Raw genomic sequence first — 24,729 nt, forward strand, 5'->3', positions numbered from 1 at the left:
TAAAAGGAAGAAAAATACCAGTACAGTGAACATTCCACAGAATTCTGTTTTTGCATATTTGTTTCCTAACAGACTGGACATGATCCAAGATAATAAGTAAAATATAAATGGGAAGTATTTTTTAAGTAAAAGATACATAGTTTAGCACCATATGCTGATATAAAAGAGATAATCTTTCTTTGTATATAAAAATGAATTGTCTTGTAGATGAAATATATTAAGTAAATAACTTCGGATGAAATTACTAAGAAAACCTCCATTTGAATCAGTGAAGTTAGAATGCAAGAAAATTCAGGTATGTTAGAGCTATTCAGTTAGATTAGCTCAAGATAAATGAAGAATCTATTGGCTGGGGATTGGAATTTGGGCTCCATTATTTTATGACATTTTGTATAAAATTTGAAATGATACAATTTTGGGTCAATGACAATTATAGAAGGTAACTGTCTTGCATGTGGCCAACCAGGGTTCAATCTCTGGCACTGTGTATGGTCCCCTGAGTTCTATCAGAAATGATCCCTGAGCACAGAGTGAGGGGTATTCCCTGAGCGCCACCAAGTGTGACCACCCCCCAAAATAAAAAATAATATATATATGTATATATATGTATATATACACACACACACACACACACACACACACACACACACACAACTTTATTTTGAAACAAAGGACATTTGTTATGTTCTTAAATCTAAACTGAGAATTGGATGAATAGTCCGATTGTGTTTAAGAAATGCAAATCCCTTTGAACACTTAAAGCTCCTACCAGGTTTGTCTTCCTTGTCACAAAGTATCTTCTAGACAACACACTGACCTATTGGCCTATATTATCTTCCCTGATAATCATAAAAAATAATATCCCTGTTCTCAAAAATGTGAGAAGGCTTAGATTAAAGCATTTAATCTGGGAATATAGATTAAAGCATTTATTGAGCATTTTATATATATCATAAGGGATTTACACTTAAAATCTTCTGGTACTAGGTGCCAGCTATGAGATAATCATTATCTCTCCTTAATGATTAGGGAACTGAAACTATGTCACCCTTCTGTGAGGGACACTTATAGCTTAGGGAGTAGTTTTGTTTGTTTGTTTGTTTTTACTTTGAAAGTACTACATAATGACCCTAGATAATTTTTAAAACCCTGAAACATTAAAAGTAACAAAAATATCATGTAAGAAGTTCAGAGATTATTTTTTTTCCTTCAGTAGGTATGCTTATTCTTGTATATGGGTCTCAGGGGTCTCAAACTCGAGGCCCGCGGTTTGCGGCCCTCCGTACAACATTTTGTGGCCCTGCCCTAGAGGAAACTTTTTTTGTTTTGTTTTGTTTTAGTTGTTTGGGTCACTGCATACTTGTTTAGTTGGTAAAAATTTTCTTTCAAAACCTGAATTTTGAAGCTTAACCTTCTGAATGTCAGACTCATGCTTAGATTAAGATCGTATGTTTTTGTTTCCCCCTATTGTGGAAAAAATTACATATATAAAACAGACATCCATAAATATTGTATACTGGGGTCAGAGTGATAGCACAGTAGATAAAGTGTTTGACTTACACACAGAAGACTCTAGGTTTACTCCCTAGCATCTCATATGGTCCTCTAAACTTGCCAGGAGTAATTTCTGATCTCAGAGCCAGGAGTAATCCCTGCATTTCACTCTCAGGTGTGTGGCCAAACAAACAAATATAAAACAAACATAAATCTTGTATATTGTTGAAGGTGTATTTTTTCCATTTGGGTTGTTTATTGTGTCACTTTAGTTTCCCTTAGTAGTGTAGTTAGCTTTGTTAGTCTCTTTCATACAAAAAATATGGCTATCAAAATTTATCTTAGGTCAACTCTTATCAATACCAGCTTTGTGAATATCTTACTCTGGAGTGTATTGAGGGGGGAAAATTCATATTACTATACAGGCCTCTTTTACTGCTCAAAAAATTTCCAAAAGATAAAATATGAGACTTTAAAAATAAGGCAATGGAGAGATAATGTGCTCACTTTGTATGTGACTGACCCTGATCCAATTCCTGGCACCATATATGCACCACTAACACTGACATCTGACAGGAGTGACATTGGTGGTGGGAATGTTGCACCGGTGAAGGGGGGTGTTCTTTATATGACTGAAACCTAATCACAATCATGTTTGTAATCAAGGTGTTTAAATAAAGATATCATTAAAAAAAGTATTTCCAATCAACTAAAAATAAATATTTAAGCATCTAAAAAAAAAAAAAAAGACTCCTATCTCTCATGCTGCTAGTCCTGGTTTGACCCAGGCACCATGTAATCACCAGGAGTGATTTCTGAGCACAAAGCCAAGAGTAAATCCTGAGCCTATGAGCTCACTTGGGCAGCACATATACTAAAATTGGAACAATACAGAGAAGATTAGCTTGGCCCCATCGAAAGGATGACACACAAATTTGTGAAGCGTTCCATATTAAAAAAAAAAAAAAAAACCCGAGCCTATGGCCCCTAGACCAAAAACAACAATAACATCAAGCTTTGTATTCTCTTTGGGAGCATGTATACTAAAAATGGAAGATACAAAGATTTACATAGACCCTGCTCAAGAATAACCAGAAACATCATAAAGGACTTCATGTTTTTTTTTTGTTTTTGTTTTTGTTTTTTTTTTTAAGGAGAAGGTTGTAGATCTGGAAAAATAGATGATAAGGAAGGGTAGAATGATGAAAAACAGGAAACAGAAAAATAAGCTTTTCAATTGAATTGATCCATTTTGGGCGAGTCTCCAAAATGGTGTTTAGTCTGACTGACTGAGGCCCCTCAGGCACTCTTAGCCAACTGGGGTGGGGTCAGCACTTCAACCGGAGGAACCAAAGATTTGGGACTACACATAGCCCATGGTGCCAGGGATTTGCATTAGCAATGTTTGTGAGAGACCACATTATATCAGAGACCAACCTGGGGCTGGATGCATGCAAGACAGGCCCTTTAACCCTTTTATTATCTCTCAGTTTCCTAAAGGGATCCTTGTGAAAACAATGCATTGAAGTATTTATCTAGCTTACTAAGCTTTTTTTTCCTTTGGTATCACTTTAAATTCTAAACCGCAGGTGTGTAACTTATTTCCCTTTGCCTCATACTAGCCTTACAGTGTAAAATATGGAAATAAGGGATAGATTTAAATGATCTGCTGTGAGTCTAAAATATGACTGAAGAAAGGAAAATAAACTTCCTTTAAAAGCTTAAATGTTTTAGGAAAATATAGAGAACTACTTGAGTTGTTTTGAGGATCAAGTAAGATAATGCAGACAAAACAATTGCATGCTGTAGGCACATCCATGCTCTATGAACAAATGCAGCTGTTGTTTAATAATAAACATTACTTCTACATCCCTGTGCATTTCTAAACTTATGAAAAATTATGCAGAGTCAATATGGTATAGGGCACTTTCATCTGAGGATAATAATGATTTCCCCCATTCAGAACATATTTCTGAAAATCTTTCAATAGGAAATACCTTATTGGTATTGGGTGATTTCCAACTAACATAAAAATTAGAATTGAGGTTACAATTAAACTTACACAGAAAAGGTCTCAGAAATTTTCTATGCTCAAGAGAATGAAGATAGAGAACCTTAAGAAAGAATACTTTTAATATTGTTTTACATGCCTTGATACTATTTTTTTTTCTGATAGACAAGCTTCAGGATCTGTTTCTTAATTTCATTATAGTACTTATTTAGTTTCTTTTTTTTTCCTATAGTGTTTTTTTTGGGGGGACATACTGGGTGGAATACTCAGGAACTACTGTGCTGAGGGACTATGTAGAACATGAATCAAACCTGAACCTCCCACATACAAAGTATGCTCTCCAGTTGTATGAGTCTTCTCTGGGGACATCAGCTTTATAATTTTATCAAAATTTATAAATTTTACCAAGTTAGACCAATTTCTTTATTTAGCATTGTCTATGCTGTTCTAATGTTCAATATCTTCTTATAGTATGTATCACTGTGATTGCTCTCTGGTTCCTGGGCTGTCTTGTCTTTATTCTATTTATCAGACACTAGTGTGTTAATCTCAAGTCCAGGCATATAAATATATGGTATGAAAGAATTTTTTATTTGGCCATCCATGTTCCTCCTATCCTCTTTTTAGCAATTCTGTTTAAAATGTCTTAAAAGCACCAGAATTGGTTGTTGAATGGAGTTAATTGATATATACATGATACTCTTTCAGTGACAGTATTGAAAAAACTACAGTGCATGAAAGGCAAAATAAGAGAGACACGGAGAGAGAGTGAGAGAGAGCAAGAGAGAGAGAGAGAGAGAGAGCAAGAGAGAGAAAAAAAGAAAATAAAAGTGTCTGCCAGAGGGGAAAGCTATGGGGGGGGTAAAGAAATGAGAGACTGGGGAAACCTCTTCTACTTTTCCTGCTCTATCCTGAGGCAGGAGAAACTACGAGAAAAGTACATACCCCATATAGTTAATAGGAAGTTGACTGATAGCCATATAAACCTCCTATATACGCAACATTTTTTTTTTAGTTTCTTTTTTCTTTTGGGGCCACACCCTCTGATGCTCAGGGGTTATTTCTGGCTATGTGCTCAGAAATCGTTCCTGGCTTGGAGGACCATATGGGACTCCGGGAATTGAACCAAGGTTGGTTCTGGATCTGCCACATGCAAGGCAAACGTCCTACTGCTGTGCTATAGCTCCTGCCCCATAAGCAACATATTTTAAAGGATAGGTTGCCTTTGTGATATTATTAAAAGATAGATCGTTTTCTCTTTTCTGTAAAATTGCTTGTATTTAAAAGTGGAAAGCAAGCTAATTGTAATTTACATATTATAAATTACTTGTAGAATTTATGTTGGGTCACATATGAATTTTCTGTTCTTATTGCCCTGTTAATGCTGGGAAATTGTTGACATTTATGAGCAATATTCATAATTAGTTTAGTTTTTTTGAAAAGTAATCCATTTCCATTGGCAATTACAAGTAGCATAAATTGTTGCTGCCATGTTCTTTAAGTGGGAAGTACTCTTGCTTGACTTTTTTGGATGATGCACTTAGTACATTTATGCTGGGTTGTATTCTAGTCACAATGGACAGGCTATCAACATACCATATTTATGAGGTAGCTATGGTATTACTTTTATCTCCATTATTTTGACTTGACTCCAGAGTAACTTAAATTGTTTTTATTTAAATTTACTATGAGGGCCTGGGGGGGAGGGAAAGGAAGTGGTAGAAGGGGGAAGGGAGAGAGAGAGAGAGAGAGAGAGAGAGAGAGAGAGAGAGAGAGAGAGAGAGAGAGAGAGAGAGAGAGAGAGAGAGAGAGAAATGAAAGTCTGCCATAGGGGCAAGCTATGGGTGGATAGAGAAATGAGGATAAGAAAGAAAGAAACTGGGGAAACTGGTGATAGGAAACTACCACTGGTGAAGAGGTGGGTGTTGGAACGCTGTATGACTGAAACTCAACTATCAACAACTTTTTGGCTTTGTATCTCATTATGATTCAATATAAAATAAAAAAAAATAGAGTGACTCATGAACATCTTAACCAGGGCTCTCAGGATTGCAAGATCAAGAAGCTCACCAAAGAACTGTAAAATGTATTTGGGAGAAGTACTATAATTTCTTCCATGGCTGGTGCTGAGGTCAAGTTAGTATGTTTGAGAAAATAAACTTTGTTGTTAATTTTGATTTTTGAAACAAAGAAAATACATTATTTTTTAAATTTGTGATATTATATGCCACAAATATGAAACTATCACAGAAGAAAGATTTGTGAATTTTTTGGAAAAAAGTGTTAATATTTTTCAAAAGACATATTTTCCTTATGCTTTATTATATGTAATTCAGGGGTCACTTCTGGTAGTACTCAAAGGACCAAATGCTATGCTCGGAATTGAGCCTAAAGGGTTGGCTACATATAGGCAGGGATAGTAATCTTTGTGCTATCTCGCCAAGCTGAGGATGTGAACTTTAGGAAGAGTCTGTAGGTTGCATTCCATCTCTTAATAGAGTTAAGAACTCTATTTTTTTAGTACCATGTTGTTGCTTTTGACATTTCACTGTATGTCATATATCTGTATAAACTGATAAATGATTGCTCTTTATAATCCAGGGATTCTCAAACTTTTTGAACAGGGGGCCAATTCACTGTCCCTCAGACCACCGGAGGGCCAGACTATAATTTAAAACAATTGGAACCGGAGAGATAGCATGGAGGTACAGCATTTGCCTTGCAATGCAGAAGGAAGGTGGTTCGAATCCCGGCATCCCATATGGTCTCCTGAGCCTGCCAGGGGCAATTTCTGAGAATAGAGCCAGGAGTAAACCCTGAGCACTGCCGGATATGACTTAAACCCTCAAAAAATAAAAATAAACAATAGTGAACAATATGAACAATAGTGGCCCATGGGCTGTAATTTGAGGACCCCTGCCCAAGACTGAGAGGAAGAATTGAGAGACAGAGAGGAGGGGAGTTGAAGAGTGCTGCGTACATTCCACACATGTATACTTCGGGCCTGAGATGAGTCAGCTGCTAAGTAGAACAAACATTGGTGGCAAAAACACCTGGCAGGCCATATAAATGTGCTTGTTGGGCCGCATATGGTTGGCGGGCCGTAGTTTGAGGACCCCTGTGTAATCAAACAGCCAAAAGTGTTTCTGCATTGTAAAAAATATGCTTCCAATATAAAACAGTTGTTACATTAATTATTTCTTTCTCTGCAAAGAATTCATGAACAGATATTCATTAACAGATAGCCTAACCAGTGTTAGAAAGGCAGGGAGCTAAAGTGAGTGTGCTTCATGGCTAAGTCGTAAAGCCCACATTACTAATGAGGCCTGGACAAGAATTCCGTGATCCTTTTCTATACTGCTCTGCCATGCTTTGGTTGGGATACCTTGACTTTACTGAGAAGCTAGTCTTTTCAAGGATAAAATGACTATCATCTTTCTCAAAGTGTAGGGAAAATTGTGGACATGAGAACCTGGAGATGAAGAGAAGTTTCATAGTGGGCATTAACAGGCTGAGGCTATTTACTCAAGTGAACACAAACTGAGTGGCAATTATACATTTTTAAATTGTACTTTAATTTGCTTTAAATTTACTCTTCAGAGAAAATAATTTGTGGGGGATTTCTCCAAAGTGGTGCTCAGGAAGGACACTGTTGGCAAATCTCAGTCAACAGAGCCATGTTGTTCCCTGCTAGGACCTGAGGATTTTGACCTGTTTCAGCCCTGCAGTGCCAGGGATAACTAGATCACCTAGACAGTGGATGGGAGATTCCCAACAATGTACACCCAGTACTGCTAGGGGTAAGGCTATGTACTCTGTTTACAGTTTAAACTCAGATCTTGGCATAGGTCAAGTGTGTGAGCCTGGCCACACAGCCATCACCCTGGCCCCTAGAGAAAATGATTTATAATAGATGGATACATATCCATGGCTTAACATGTCACTAAATTAGCTTCTTTATTAAAATTGCTTACATTTTTGAGAACTCATTTTTCCCTGACAGCAAAAGTATATAAAATCAAATCTGCACATTTATTATCATTTGAGATTCAATTATTTATAATTTCCATGTATACGAAGGTAAAGATATTTTCAAGTAGTCAAGTCTCTGACATGAAGCAGAAGATAGTGGCACAGCCCAAGTCATCACAAAGAATCTGCTCATGTTTTTAAATTAAATGTATCTTATTAGTAGCAGTATTGTAAATCAAAGTGCCTAAAAGGAAAATAGAACAAAAAAGTAGCTGACATAGAGGCAATTGGAAGGGGAGTGGGGGAAATGGGGACACAGGTGGAGGGAAGGGCACAGTGAAGGGATTGGTATTGGAACAATGTATGCCTGAAACTCAATTATGATTGACTTCGTAATTTTGTATTTCACAATGATTACATAAAAATTACATAAAAATTAAATGTATTGTAAGGATGTAAAGAAACAGAAGACACACATTTTCAGACCATATGTGAAGGATGGAAGCTCCTTAATGACTACTTAGTAACTTACAAGAAAATTTTTAAAAGAACTGAAGCACTTCAGAATGGGTACTATAGTCATAGGCTCTGTTTACTTGTAGTCAATGTGTACAGTATTTTTACACAGATATGTGTTTCATGTTTGATTTAGGAAACATGCCAATATGCCAAATTCTAAACTACACAATTTCAAGATGTTAGATAATTTCTCAAAACTATAAGTAGTAACACAACATGTACAGTAGATCTGTGAGCAATGATTGAAATGGGGCATATCTATAGTGTCCAGTTACTAGACCCATGTGTGACTATTTGAGTACCTTAAAATGTGGTTGGTAAAACTGAGGAACCTTTTTTGTTGTTTTCCTTTGTTTTGTTTTGTTTGGGGGCCATATAGATTGGTACTTCACACTTACTCCTGCCTGGGTACTCAGGGATCATTTCTGAAAAATGGTTTTTTCTTCATTGTCTGCAGATGGCATGTTTGTATATTTCCTAAGTTTTGATCCTCCAATTAGGAAAAGCTAGATAAGTTAACTCACATTGAAATGAGGTTTAGGCAAGGAAATGACCAATGCCCACAGAAATGCTAACTTTTAAATCTCCATGAATACTAGAGGGGAAAGAACAATATGTTTAATGTTCAACAAAATTAAAACATTTGAAAATTGAAACTCTCTGAGAGAAAGTAAATTCTGGGGAATTCATAGAATTTGGATGAAAAAAAAAACAAGAGAAAATAAGTGTTGGTAATAGGCTTTTTGGCTGCAAAATATAACCCATTTTATAATATACTCTGATAAAACATCAGTGAAAAACTTTTCAAAGGTACCAGAGCAGTGGCACAGTGGTAGGGTGTTTGTCCTGTGCACAGCTGACCTAGGATGGACTGCAGTTCAATCCTCTGGCATCCCATATGGTCCCCTGAGTAAGGAGTTACTTCTGAGCACATAGTCAGAGTAACTCTCAAGCATCAAGGGTGTGGCTCAAAAATGAAACAAAAGCAAACAAACAAAAATTGGTCAGAAATCATGTTCTATTCCACAGTATTTAATGGATAGTCCCAGAAAACTATCTTATTTTATAAATTTTAATTGAAAAATTAGTTCAATGAGGCCAGAACAATAGCTCAATGGTTAGGGTACTAGCCCTTCATGTGTCTGTCCCTGGTTCAATGCCTGGCACCACATATGGTCCCCGAAGCCTGCCAGAAATGATCCCTGAGTACACAGGCAGGAGTAAGTGTGAAGTACCAATCTATATGGCCCCCAAACAAAACAAAACAAAACAAAGGAAAACAACAAAAAAAAATTCCTCAGTTTTACCAACCACATTTTAAGGTACTCAAAGAGCCACATATGGCTAGTAACTGGACACTATGGACATGCTTTAATTCAATCAGTGCTCACAGATCTACTGTACATGCTGTGTAACTGCTTATAGTTTTGAGAAATTATCTAACATCTTGAGAATTATGCAGTTTAGTATTGGGAAGATTTGGCCCTTTATATAAAACTTAAGCAATGGATTGAGAAAGCCAGTAAATCTGACTATACAGAAGAGGGCTGGTAAGATGTTTTTCCCAAAGATGTGCCAAGTATTTAGAGAAAGAAAGTCACCATAAATGGATGATAGGATTGCCAAAATGGCTTCCTCTTCCTTGGGGAAGCTAAAAAGCTACTATTTTTTTTAAAGGTAACAACCTAAAAAAAATAAATTTAAGATGGCAAAAATTTGAGCTGGACCAGTAAGACTCCATTTAATCACCAAATAAAAGCATAACAGTGGATATAACTTGACTTACTCTAAACTTCAATGAAGAATGGCAAGCAATGAGAGACAACAAAAGCTCCCATTTCTATGAATCTTTATTAATATCACATTGTGCATAATTCCATTTGGAAGTAAATGCCAGAAACTGGTGTGATCTCCTTAATGAGATAGCCTTAATTCACTAAGGTTTTAATAATCCAGGGTGGTAACTCAAGTTGCAGACGGGCAGGTTGGCTAAGAAGCAGGCAGTTCTGACTTCTTACATTACAAATATTGTACTTATTTTGAAAAGGACAAAAAGGAATCAGCTGCTTATAGCATATATTTCATGGATATAAATAGCAGTCCTCTAACATTTTTATATTTTCCTCAGAACATGCTGCCTCTATAGACTATGTGGATATAGACATATGTAGAGACAAGCATGCCTACCGTTTAGTGACACCCTATTCAATAGATTATTAGAAAAGGTCTGATGAGAAAGATGAATGGTAGTTGTTATCTTTGTTGCCTGAAAGTGCTTAAGGATTAAGATGAAAAAAGCATTTATACACATAGACAGCATTTATTTATACACAATGCAGCATTTATAACCTCTAACTTTTTCTCTTCCTCAGGTGACACATGCATATAGTCATGAACACAGTCACAGCATAGACTTTCCCTTGATACTGAAAACTATGTTAACCATCAATTTTTTTTGTTTTAACTAGAAAACAGAGAATAATAATAAAAAAAGAGTAAGAAGGATTGCTGTGGTTTGACAGTTTTTACTAACAACTTCAAAGTCTATCTGTCTTGATCTAAAACTCAGTATTTTAAAAGTGGCTTTGAATTAAAAAATAAAAGACAAGGCATTTAAAAATATACATGATTTCATTCCTACTTAGAATTTAATCTTTTAAACCTTGGCTGCAGTGAGGTGGTCAAAATTTGGCTGAAGAAATGAGCACTATCCTTCATCTTTACTTCAAATCAATTCTTCTGCAACCTCATGCCATAAGCACACATACCCATACAAAAATACATACACAGCTGGCATGTTTATTGGTTTAGCCACTAAAGGATTTAGCTGGACAAACATCACAAAGATGATGGATGATTTAATTGAATTTATGATCAAATGTTTTCCATAGCAGGAAGAGTGGGAAATCATTTATAGGGAAATCTGAATAATTTAAGGGAAGTTCACTTGGCATTATGTTTGTATATTAAGCCTTGAGGGATTAAATACAGCTGAGGGCTAGCTGAGAATTCATATTCAGATATAAAAAATATTCCTCATAACAATGCAGTGTAGGCCAGAATAAGATATACTAAAATATGCTATGTAACAATGCTGTGTGGACCAGAATAATAATTTTTCTTTGTGCTAATATGTCTCTTAATTTATGTCAAATTCATAATCTTAGTAGTAGCCACACAAAGATATATAATTCCTAGAAAACTCCAATCATGAACAACCATTAGATTTTTTTAAGGTTCTCAAAGTGCTAAAATAATCTAAAAATGATTTTAAATATGGCAAAAATAATTATTTTGGGGGTTATATTAGCTATTTATAAAATAGTGTATTTTTGCTGTTGTTAAATACAATTTGAAGGCTGTTGTTAAAGTCAGCCCCATGATAGGAAACTAAATAAATTTTTCTGTTATGACATGGATATAGCTCAGTGTCTGAAAGAAAAAGGCCAGTAACTGGAGAACAGCTCAACAGTATTGAGCACAGGTTTTGCAGGTGGGAATGCCCTTTTCCTCTTCCCACAATGAATGTCCCCCTAGGCACTGCTGAGCATGAGACACATACACAGAGCCAGAAATAACAGTCCCCAAGTACCAACAAGTGTGGCCTAAACCAAAAAGAAAAAGAAAAGGTCAGTTACCTTTAGAGTCCCCAACTCATTTATTCCCCAATCATAATAGGTATACCAAAGCAAGGTCATGTTCGCAGCCTTTGTTTATTATCTGTATAGAGATATGTCATCTACCCTTCTTACGTAAAAGCTACAACATTACGGATTTTAAGTTTCATCTCTGAAATCCTAGGGTTAAGTGCACACAAAATGCCCATCTGTTGAGTTTAAGCTCATCCCCCAGTTCTCATACAGAAAGCATCATGGAAATGATCTAATACACTCTAAACTTAATAATTATGCTTATCAATGGATTTCTTTTGAGTTGATTAAGAGTCAAGCTGATAGACTTATGACAAACCACAATTTTAAATCATGTTCAATGCTATCAGTTAACTATCACTCTTAGGAAATTGTTTAGGTTCTGGGTGACATCCAGAGATGTCCAGGGGATACTCCTGGCACTGCCACTCAGGAATCATTCTTTGCAGTGCTCAGGGGATGATACAGAATGCTGGGATAGAACCAGGGTCAGCAACATGCAAGGAAAGCACCTTACCTTTTGTACTACCTTTCTGGCCCACACCATTAGGAATTATTAAAAAAAAGAGAAAACCTTTCTTTCATATAGACACGTTTTTCTTTTTTCCTTTTTCCTAATGATTTTGTGACCAAGAAATTTAGCATAAGCTTCTAGGAAGAAAAGTAGAATATTCCAGAAGATGTGCAAGGACCCTGAATAGCAGTAGCATTCATGTTCCAGGACAATTGATTCTTTGGAACTGAATGGACAGTGTTGGTGGATTTTACTGAGATAGAAGGAGGGGACATGCACATTTGTTCAGATATTCATATCACCCGTTTTACCCATACCTTATTCAATTTGCATAATAATTCAGTCAAGTGGCATGTACTTGAGTGAAGATGGGATAATGGGGGACAAGAAGAGTTTTTGTGAGGAGTGTCTGGATCATTAGCAGATTTGGGAGTGGATACATGCCCCAAAGATTACACTGACTTCAGGCATTCTTTTGCCATTGCTGCCAATAATTAGATATGTAACTCTGTGTTCTTACAAGGTAAAAAGGACCACATTCTCTACAACAGACACTGGATATACATGTCAAAGTGCCGCAAAGTCTATTTAAGCTATCTTCACAATGGGGATAAGTGAATCACAATTTTTGGTTTTCCTAATGATGAAGGGATCCTTTATTCCCTCAAATTTTTAAGCCCTTCCAATTCTAATTTTCAAAATAATCACTCAAGGCTTATAATATAGAGTACATTCAACAAAAATGATATTTAAAATTATCTCTTTCTCCACTGCCTAATGTTTATGGTAAAATGGAAGTTGACGATTCTCTAAATTTATAAACATCTTAATGAAATGAAAATGACATAAGTGTTAACTAAAGGGATTACATATCTTGTGTTTCTTATAGGAAACGAGGTTTTTAAAGAAAGCCAACTTCTGCACTTCTGTTTGTGTTTCACTTTCCAAACACAACAATTTCCCATATTCTAAAGCTAAAGGATTAACATCTGTACCCAAGGGGGCCCAGTGAAGAAGACTGGGCTCTGGATTTAGGAGGCTTATTTAGAAAATAGAGCCCTTCTCAATAGTATCTCCAATGTGCTAGAGAGGAAGCTGAGCCTTTATGTTCTCTGAGTAGAGTTAGGGGAGATCAAGGGGGCTGGGAACAAGAGCAGAGAGGTGAATTCTTAAGGGAGTTCAAAAAGGGTAGGGAACTGTGTGTCTAACCCCTAGCAGTTCTCCACAGAAAAGAGAGAGAGAGAGAAAAAGAGAGAGCAAGAACACGAGAAGGAGAAAGGAACAGAGGTGCTTGCAACAGGCAATGCCCCTCAGGAGGGAACAGCATGGCTCCACCAGGGGCGGAGGAGTGGGGGGGGCCGCAGATACTGGCTGCAGTTCTTTGATTCTGCCACTATTCCTGCTGCTGATTTACTGCCTGCAAGGGAGCCTCAGAGCTATTATCTTCTCGGACTGGTTACAAATAATAACAGGATGAGATGCAAAAATATAAAGCAGGGTCTTAGGATACTTTACTGAATCAATGATACTGGAATGTAGAACTTCTAAGGCTTTAGGAATGCAAACTGGAACTTCACACACACACACACACACACACACACACACACACACACACACACACACACACACACACACACACACACACCTGGACCCTTAAAATAAAAACTAGTTCACATGGTGATTGACAGCTATCCTCTCACTGCCCAATGTGGTTGCTACACAGTGACTATTCACATTCAGTGAATGAAGTTTCAGTAAAACTAAAAATTCTGGGTGCTAAAGAGATAGCATGGAGGTAGGGCATTTGCCTTGCATGCAGAACGACTGTAGTGCTAATCCCAGCATCCCATATGGTCCCCTGAACCTGCCAGGAGCGATTTCTGAGTGTAGAAACACACACTGCCCGTGTGACCCAAAACAACAACAATAAAAAAAAAACACTAAAAACTCTGATCTGAAGTCATCTTAGCCCTATTTCCAGTGCTCAGTGGCCACAGAAAGCTAACTACTGCTGCACTAGGCAGTGATGATATCAATTTTCACCTCTGGAGAAGGTTCTAGCATGCAGTGATGATCTAGGTGTTTACTGAAACACCATGTCAAACTTTTGTCTGATGAATGATATGTCTTCCTGAGAACAATCCCTTTTTCCTTCTTGCTAAGGATGGAAAATGACTTTTTTCTTACACATAAGCTAGAGGTTATCTATTAACCAGCATATAAACCAGCAGAGTTAAAGGCCTCCGAGTTCACCATTGGGGCAGGACCAGGCAGAACCGCCTGAGTCTAACCTGGCAAGGGGTGAGCTTGCCCCTTTGTTTTGCTTCACAGCCTACCCTCAGAACAGAAAGCAAAATGGCTGCAAAAGTAGCTACATGTGAATCCCTGAGTCTGTAAACATGGTATTTACCACAGCAAAAGGCACTAGGCCGATGTAATTGAGATTACAGACTGTAAAACAGGTAGATTAACCTGGCTTATAGCAGATCACACCTTTCCAAAGCAGACAATGCTCTTTCTGACTCAGAAGAGAAGAGGTAAAAGAGAAAGTAAGAAAGAAAAGAAATATGATGCTCCTGTAAGGAAGGAGTGCTCCTGATGTGGAAAGCAGGTGGCCTTAGTGAGCTGACAGACAGCAAGAAAATGGGGTATCTTCAGCACAAAATACTGAGTTCTGCCAACTGAGTGAGACTTGACGTAGGTCCTTCCTAAGTGTCCAAATAAGGGTCTAGGTTAACCAACAACTAGATTTTAGCCTTGCTTGTGAGACCTAGACCAGAGAAATCTGCTAAGCTCTTGACAAAAACTGCTCAACAGAACTGTGAAATAATACATTTGATTGTGTTATGAAAATAATGTTTGCAATCTATAATCATAGCCACAAATACAGCATTTCTTACATACAACACATACCCCCACAAAACATCTATAGTGTGTGCTTCTGTGTAAGTGTGTGTATTTGTGTGGTGCTAGGGATTAAGCCTGGGTTCTCACACTCTGAAGGGAGGTGTTCTCTCCCATGGAGTCAGATCCACAATCCCTGTTTCATCTTGTGGAGAAGCAGAAGTTCAGTTTACACTCCTACAATCTGTTTTGGAAACAGTTGGAGAGAGTCTAATTCTATCAGCCCTCTTTCAGGAAAATGAGCAGCCCAGCTGCTCCTGGAAGCTCCAGGCCTTTTCAGAAGTGTAGTTGGGTTTTAGTCCTTAATGAGTTGGATGGCAGAAGGAAGGTATTGGCTGCACCATGAGTGTGTACATTTGGATGAGGAGTCCAACACATAATATAAAAGGCTGAAAAGCTATGACAGGTGCCAACTCCAAGCTGGCATGCACTGTTAAGTAGTAAGAGACAAGATGGATATTTTCTGTCTACCAGAAGGGGGCCAAAAAAAAAAAAGAAAAGTGCCCAACAGATAACAAACTGCATTGGCGCCTCCCTCCCCTCAGCCATCACCAGGTTTATCAATGATAGAAAATTCTTCCCTACAGTAAGAAGACTTGGGGAAGAATCTGGCAATGAATCAAAATGAGTAAAGACAATCTCCTGGGTGCTGAGAGAGCTGTGTGCAATAGGCAGCAAAGCTCACTTGCAGCCTCACATAGAGACTGTCTCAAATCCATCTTAATCCCAACGGTGCCACACAGCAAAATACAGGAGAGGCTTGAGCTGATAAGGGGGGGGTGGTGTAAATCTGCTGCAGATACTGTCACCCCAGGAAAATGGACATCAGGTTTCCAAGAACTCACCTATCTGCTCTCTATCATCTATCTTGAGAATGAATGAGATCTGTTCCCATAAAAGATGGCCTTACCCAAAGTTGTAGTAAGAAAAAATAAAAGCAAATTCTAATAAGCCCATTAGAATTAATACTCTTAAAAACATCTACTGGTAACACTTTCAGTATATTTACTTTGCGGCCTATATTCCAATTTTAAATAGTATTGATCATTTGACTTTGGTGCATATTCTTTCTATTTTTAATTCAAACTACAAATAACAATGAGAAAAAAAGTGATAATACCTTCTGTGACAATCTTTAAAGATGATTTTAAGATAGGAGAATGTGGCGACATAAAAGGAAGAAAATCTGCTTTGTTTTGTTCTGGTTTTGGGTCATACCCAGCAGTGCTCAGGTGTTACTCCTGGCTCTGCATTCAGGAATTACTCCTTGTGGACTCAGAGGATTAGATAGGATGTCAGGGATAGTGTGCAAGGCATTTGCCCTACCTGCTGTCCTATCTCTCTGGCTCTAAAGGAAGTAAAGCAAATAGCTAACTTCTGTTAATCACCACTGAGACCTCATCATAGCTTCAACTACGGAGCAAGAGTAGTCCTGATAAAGTTCAAATTCTGACTAGGAACATTCCACCTGTTACTTCAGCATACCTGAGGTACTTCCTGTAGTAGTACTACCTTAGCTACCCGGAATAGCTGTAGGAAGCAGCCTTTAACACATTTCTCTTGAATGCTTTCTTCTCCACTAACTGGTACCTTCCCAAACTGTATCCTGCACTCTGTGTAGCTATTTAGGGCTCCTACCAGAGTTTGGTAAATGTACCCTTTAGTAGGATTCCCTACTCTTTTTTCTTTCTTGACCCCAGTTTGCAATTTTCTAAATTTCTGCTGTTAGGTAGCTTGAGGTTTAACAAACATTACACTTACATAATATTTTCCATAACTAAATGAATGATTCATTCCTCTGGAAATAAATGTTCCACTGGAAATCACTTTGAACTGAGCCTTTTGAGAAAGCAGATGAGCCTCTGCAGCCTCAAACAATACCCAGGCAAGGTCAGAACAAGAGGCCTGCTTGGACTGATAGCATAAGTATTGAAAACTGTATTTTCCAAGGGTGTGGAATATGGTGAGAAGGTTCCTTCCACAAAGATGCTTAAAGCTGGACTCAGCTTCTCAGGGCTGTGCAGATGACCCTACAGCTCCTGTTCTGCCTTTAAGAGATGGAATTCCAAAACGCCAGCTTTGGGATCTGCTGCAGAGCTTGTCACTCCAATAAAGCCTTTCTTTAAAAAGTGCATTGATGATGGAAAAAATAATTCTTTGAAAGTATTGTAAGAGGAAATCTCCAGGCACTAAATAAATTAAAACCGTTACTTTGAAGTAAATAGAATTATAACAAAAATGATCAACAATGAAGAAAATGTAAAAATCGGGAGGCTTACAGATCAGGCTCAACTCAACTGCTCCCCCTAGTGCCAAGAACTGTTCCTCTCACATTTCTAAGCAACTGATAAAAACTCATTTGAAGTATTTCATTTTAGATCAATTTAGAAGAGAGCAGAGTAGAAAACAGGACCATACAAATTCTTGAAAAGGCAATGATTAAGGTATAAGTATAACATTTTATCCAATGCAATAAGGAAAACCTAGTAGAGATTTATTAACAGAGTAAATTTTTTTTCTCTAAATATGATTTCAAGTATTTTAATGCATATGTAACACAATTATGTGGTAGGTCACTGTTATGTGCAGGGGGATGGAGAGATGGTATTTTAGTTAGGGTATTTTCCTTGCCTGTGATTGATTTGGGTTGGATCTGCACCCCCTAGAGTCCCCTGATCCTAGCTAGGAGTGACTTGAGCACAGAGGGAAAAATCCAGAGCACCAAAAGGTGTGGCTCAGAAGCAAAATCTAAAATGTGATCTGGAATTTAAATACTCAGTAATAAAAAATTCAAAAAATACAAAGAAAACACATAAATATTTGTGGTTCAAATATGTAGTATTATCAATCAATATTTGTTTATTTATTATTTATTTTTAGTTTTTGGGCCACACCCGGTTAAATGTCAGGGGTTACTCCTGGCTAGGCACTCAGAAATCATGGCTGGCTTGAAGAACCATATGGGATGCTGGGGGATCAAACTGCAGTCATCAATATTTTCGTCTCTGTTGTTGCATTTTCATAAAAAGAGTTTGCTTATCTCTGTGGTCATTACTTATTTAAGGTTTCTTTTTTTTTTTTCCTAAATTTGTAGGAGAAAATCAGCTGAGCTGATGAACAAGAAAGGTTCTGAGTAGAACTAGAGCAGGTGGGTGGAATGAACAGGACAACGTTGGTTTATACCTATTCAAGTCTGTGAACATCCTTTCTTTGATCACCCACGAGTTCTGTTTTCCACAAGTGCCTTCTGAGACTTCAGTAGTTTAATCTTCTCTTTCTGTTACTTTCAAATCTCCAAAATGATTCAGCTGTTAAAGGTTCCAAAACAAGCAAATATGTTTCTGGAATCTTACCCTTCTCTTTGTTGGAGAGCCTATACTAAAATTTCTTTTCCAGACAAAATAATAAAAGATCTAAGTGGCTGAAATTCTTAGTTGATTGCACATACATGCCAATGTCAGAAAACTATAAATAGAGAGATTTAGAAGAAAAAAAGGGAAAGACTTTATAACTTTAAGGAAACAGAGTAGAATGTTTTAAAGGCAACCAGAAAACAGAACATTACTTATAAAATTAAGATTTGTCTCCTTTCAATCCACAATCCCTCTTAAGTAAGCAAAGTCCATATAGATTCTGCACTTTCAGTATGATGGGACAGGGAACTTTCTTTCTTTTTAAAATACAGATTTGTGGAACCGGTGATTTAGCATGGAGGTAGAGAGTTTGCCTTGCATGCAGAAAGATGGTGGTTCGAATCCCAGCATCTCCTATGGTCCTTTGAAGCGATTTCTGAGCATAGAACTAGGAGTAACCCCTGAGCACTGCCGGGCGTGAACCAAAAACCAAAATAAATAAATAAATAAATAAAGTTAAAAAATATAGATCAATTATTTTGAATCCTTTAATTAAGATATATACATTTATATATCCTTTATATATACCCCTTGAGTTTAAGTATCTAATGTATATCTTAGAATTCTCTTATCACTGCATTGTTTCTCTAGAATACTAAAATATTTCTTCAAAGGATAAATATTATGCCCATGGTTTCTGTACAAATGAAGTCAATAGGGAATTGTATGGGTGTTACCTAGGGCAGATTTAGACCCCAAATGAACTGAGTTACTTGTTAGATCTGTTCAAAGAGACACAGGATTCATTACTCAAAAAATTCTTTCTTTTTGAGGCTGGTTAACATGTCCACTATCTTTAGAAACTAGGCTAATACATATTTTAAAACACATTTCTAAAGTTTATACAGTGACTCGCTTTTTTTCATAATTACATTCCCATCTCCTGTTAATCTATATAAGTTAAGTTCAAGTTAGTTCTTTATGTCGATCATTTTATTTTGAACCTATTACAAGAGAGTTTACCCACTACTTTATTTTATAGTTGTACTATGGCAAGTAAATAGCAATGGAGAAAGCCAGCTCTTGCTAAATAATTTCTAAATACAGTTCTTCTAAATCTAGAGCCCACACTGAAATGAGATGTGTTAGAATGCCGATGAGAGCTACAAGGTCACAAGTCCAGTTGGAGAGAGAATCAATAATATATTAAGGCTTTTGACTCTTCAGTTCTTTCTACTTTGCATTTGGTTTGAAGTGGATAGAAGCTATAGCTTGGTGCTAAGATTTTCATGCATAATAGTGAGATACCAGAAAACAATATTTTATAATATTTTTGCTGATGACTGTTACTTAAAATGTTTTCTTAAAATAAATCTTTAAGGCAGTTCTGGTTCACAGTTTAAAAGTAGCAAGATTTTAAACAAATCGGGTATAATTTGAAAAATTTCTCAAAAAAGTATTTTTTTAAAGTCAGACTCATTTATTTTTGGGGGATCTTAGAGCCACACATGGTGGTCGTCAGGGGTTATTATTACCAGCTCTGTGCTTAGGAGTGACTGGCAGCATTTGGGGGAGTCCACAATAGTGTTTATGCATTACAACAGGATGGTTATCACCACAGCTCCCTATAAGGCATTTGCTTTATCTCCTGTACTATCAAGATTAATAGAAATGAGGGGCCAGGACGACCTTGGTAAGTAGTTTGCCACAAAGAGTGGGGGAGTGCAGTTAGGCAAAGAAAGGATCACTATGACAATGATAGTTGAAAATGACCACTCTGGACAAGAACTGGGTGCTGAAAGAAGATAAAGTGATATACATTAATATCACTTCAGGCAAAAAATATTACAAACTACAGGGTCTAGAAGAAAGAGAGAGAGAGGTTGATGCAATTAATTTCATTAATTAAAGATGAACTTCAATATGCTATGTAAAATGCTGTTAAAAGCAATATAAGGTGGGACTCAGACTATTAAATGATACTGAATTTATTATCCTTTCAAAAATGTGTAGCAATTAAAAGGTAAATATCAACTATAATTTTCCTAGCTTGAGTAAGATGACTCTAGAAGGGGCCAGAGAAATAGTACAGCAGTTAAAGACCTTGCAAGGTTTAAGGCCAACCTAGTTAGGATCCCTAACACTGCATATGAGGCACTACTGGGAGTCATGCCTAGACTCAGGAGTATGCTACTACCCCATTTAATACTCAGACCAAAAATCAGTGAATAAATAAATATAAGCTTTACAATAAAATATGAGGCTTTTTTTGGTTTTAGTACAGTAATTCTCAACTGATAGTCTGCAGACCAGCTCAAAGAAATACAAATATTAAAATGAATTAAAAATGCTCCATATCACTAATTATCAGGGGGATGCAAATCAAAACAACAATGAGGTACCATCTCACACCACAAAGACTGGCACACATCACAAAGAACAAGAACAATTAGTGCTGAAGGGGATGTGAGGAGAAAGAAACTCTCATTCACTACTGGTGGGAATGCCATCTAGTCCAGTTTTTATGGAAAATAATCTGGAGATTCCTCAAAAAACTGGAAATTGAGCTCCCATATGATCCAGCTATGCCACTCCTAAGGATATATCCTAGGCACACAAAAACGCAATACAAAAATGCCTTCCTCACACATATATTCATTGCAGCACTATTTACAATAGCCATCTGGAAACAGAAATAGAATTTGGAAACAACCCAGATGCCCTTCAACAGATCACTGGCTAAAGAAACTGTTGTGCATATTCACAATGTAATACTATGTGGCAGTCAGAAAAATTAAGTCATGAAATTTTCCTATACATAGATGGACATGGAAACTATTATGCTGAGTTAAATAAGTCAGAAGGAGAACGGCAGACACAGAATAGCCTCACTTGTTTGTGGGATTTAAGAAAAATAAATGACATTATAATAATACTCAGAGACAAAAAAATTTAAAAAAATAAAAAATTTTAAAAAAGGGGCCAGCGAGGTGGCGCTAGAGGTAAGGTGTCTGCCTTGCAAGCGCTAGCCAAGGATCAGGACTGTGGTTCAATCCCCCAGCGTCCCATATGGTCCCCCCAAGCCAGGGGCAATTTCTGAGCACTCAGCCAGGAGTAACCCCTGAGCATCAAACAGGTGTGGCCCGAAAAACAAAAAAAAAAATAATAATACTCAGAGACAATAGAGATAAGGACTGGAAGGACTGGCCCATGGTATGAAGCTTACCACAAAGAATGGTGAGTTCGTTTAGAGAAATAACTATACTAACAACTATCATGACAATGGTAGTGAGTGAGAGAAATAGAATGGCTGTCTTGAATACAGGCAGAGGGTGGGGGAAGAGATAGGGGGCATTGGTGGTGGGAAGATTGCACTGGTGCAGGGAGAGTGTCCTTTATTTTATATATATAACTAAAACCCAACTACAAAAATGTTTGTAATCATGGTGCCTAAATAAAGATATTTAAGGGGCCGGTGAGGTGGCACCAGAGGTAAGGTATCTGCCTTGCAAGCGCTATTCAAGGAAGGACCGCGGTTCAATCCCCCAGCATAACATATGGTCCCCAAAGCCAAGGTCGATTTCTGAGCGCTTAGCCAGGAGTAACGGGTGTAGCATCAAATGGGTGTGACCCTCCCCCAAAATAACAAAAAAACAAAAAATATATTTAAAAAATAAAAACAAATAAATTTGGTCAAATTTTAAAATACATAAAATAAATTTAAAAATCTATGAAAAATAAAACTACTTAGACAATGGTAGGGAACAGGCAATGAGGAGGTGATACTTCAAATCATTAAGATATTCACTTTGCAGGGTAATGTGACAAAAGTCATTAAAGGTTAAAATTATGTAAAAAATAAATTTAAAAATAAAAATTTTTGTATGTGTATTTGAACACTGCTTCTATATAACAAGTATAAAACCTTACGTAAATAAGGAAAATGTAAATAATAAATTATCTCTACAAATAATCTTTTCTTGTTGGAGGAGTTACTATTGAGTGGGGCTCAGAGGGTATAGGGGCTCTATATACAATTTTTGGCCCAGAAGGTCTTCAGTTCAATGTGAGGATTTGAAGACACAATGCCAGTGGCACTGATAGTCTCCATGGCCTCATCTTTCACTTTTCAGGGGACCAAGTAGTGGCGGGAATCACATCCAGGCCAAGTACACATGCTCCCTCACTGTTGCCTCATCTCCCAGTCCTTAAAAACAGTACTTTAGAGAAAATCTGTATTTTATTTTATTTGTTTTCTTCTAGAGCCACACCTGGTGGTGTTCAGGGATTATCCCTGGTTTTGTGCTCAGGAATTATTCCTGGCAGACTTGGTTGGGTACCATATAGGATGCTGAGTATTGTACCTGAGTCAGCCACATGTAAGGCAAGCATAATACCCACTGTACTATCACTCTGGCCCCTGAAATCTTTGTTTAAAAATGATATTCTAAACAATTTACATTGCATTAGTAAATAAATGTTTATTTACTAATAACTAGCATATTTCAAAACAAATTTAGAGACTTAACATAATGAATAATTTAAAAAATTTTTAGAGCAAAAATACACATTCTGATTTTTTTTTTTTTTTTTTTTTTTTTTGGTTTTTGGGCCACACCGGTGACTCTCAGAGGTTACTCCTGGCTATGCATTCAGAAATCGCTCCTGGCTTGGGGGACCATATGGGACGCCAGGGATCAAATCGCAGTCTATCCTAGGCTAGCACATGCAATGCAAATACCTTATAGTTTGAGCTACTACTTTGCCCCACATTATGATTTTTGTCAATGAAATGAACTAGCTTTATGGTGAGATGAATGTTACCTCTCAGAGGAAGGAAAACATCAAGACATGAGTAAAATGGAACAACAAAAAGCTTGAATTCCATGTCAACATTAATTTCATGTATTTCATTTGACACAGTAATACTTGACACAGTAATATTTGACATGTCAATACCATGTTTAGTTTCTCCTGGGCAGCATATGCAAATAGGCAAAAATGTCTTTTCTAAGAGGCAACTACCAGTCACTGTGGAATGAGTAATGCAGAACAAATATCTGGATATTTATGTTAGGATGTCTACATGGCAGGTGTTGTATTCAAGTTGCAAAAATGAAAGACTGACTTAGACTAGTTCTAGGTGAGGTGAGGATCATGCCCACAAGAAACATCATTAGATTCCCCCAGCAGATAATGTTATGTATTTTCCAGGGATAGTGTTTAGAAATCATTCTATCTCTGCCTCACTGAAAGGAGACAAAAGAATGCTTTTAAAATGCTTTTAAAACTGGGGGCTTTTGTCCATGAATGACACCTATTATAGATTAGCCAGGCTCTCTTTCTACTATAAAATCAGGTGATAGATTCAAGGCTACTTTATCAAGCATGATATCATAAACTGGTTAGTGAGTTAGACAAAAATTGTTGAGTAACAACGGGAACAAATGAATCTGCTCATTTAATTAAAGTAGACTTTAAATTGTATATATGACTTGACACTGAAGAACAATTAATTATGATAGATCACTGACCAGTCAAGTTGTGGGGGAGAGTGGCTAAAAGATAAGTAACACCCACAGAATGCTCCAGTAGCAATTGTTCCCAGGAAGAAATGACTCATCAAGAGGCAAAGTCAAAATCCTTTGTCAGACAAAACTAATTCTACCATGTGCTCTAAATAAGAATTTGGTCAGAAATCAATCATGGCCTCTTATAACGCATTTATTCCATTTTTTTCTTTGAAAAAAGTTGACTGCTACATCTCTAAAGAGCACTGCCATATTTTTAATCCAAGAAGAGAGATTTGTTATAAAAAGAGCTGTAATGTTTTATTTTTCAATGAAGGGTTGTAGAGTTAAAAGTGAGACAATGTACTAAATTTCACATAAACCAATTTTTCTATGACAAATTAAGCTTATTTATTTAAAATAGTTTTTGTTACCTCTCCACTGAAACAAAGCATGAAAAGTGAAACCCACAACACTAAAAGGATTGAGTCAATTACTTTTCTTTCCAACTTTCAATGTTTTACTAAAAGGTTGCCTTGCAATGAAAGACCCTTGAGTACTTTGAGAAGCCCAGAGTTCGAGATTTTTATCAAATTCTAACACCAGTAAGTCAAACTTATTTCAACAAGTCAGAAATTGAATAAAAATTAAACAAACTGAAAATATACTACAAATAATATCTATACTTAACATCCTAATAAGGCTTACAGGAAAAAAATAAGTAAATGAAAATAAAAAAAAAGAAAGATCAATTATCAAACTAGAAGGTTGCCATTATCATTTAGAATAAAACATCAATTGT

General features: G+C 36.8%; 1 protein-coding gene and 1 non-coding gene across 4 annotated transcripts in view; one reads left to right on the plus strand and one right to left on the minus strand.

Moving 5' to 3' along the window:
* Positions 1-24,729, minus strand: part of CDK14 (cyclin dependent kinase 14) — a 733,148-nt gene that overhangs the window by 114,028 nt on the left and 594,391 nt on the right. The gene's annotated exons all lie outside the window — the stretch shown is intronic.
* LOC126028265 (U6 spliceosomal RNA) lies at positions 2,345-2,451 on the plus strand. The gene has a single exon (XR_007502410.1). It is a non-coding gene; the product is annotated as a U6 spliceosomal RNA (small nuclear RNA).

Source organism: Suncus etruscus, chromosome 1, assembly GCF_024139225.1.
Source record: "Suncus etruscus isolate mSunEtr1 chromosome 1, mSunEtr1.pri.cur, whole genome shotgun sequence".
Taxonomy (NCBI): Eukaryota; Metazoa; Chordata; class Mammalia; order Eulipotyphla; family Soricidae; genus Suncus; species Suncus etruscus.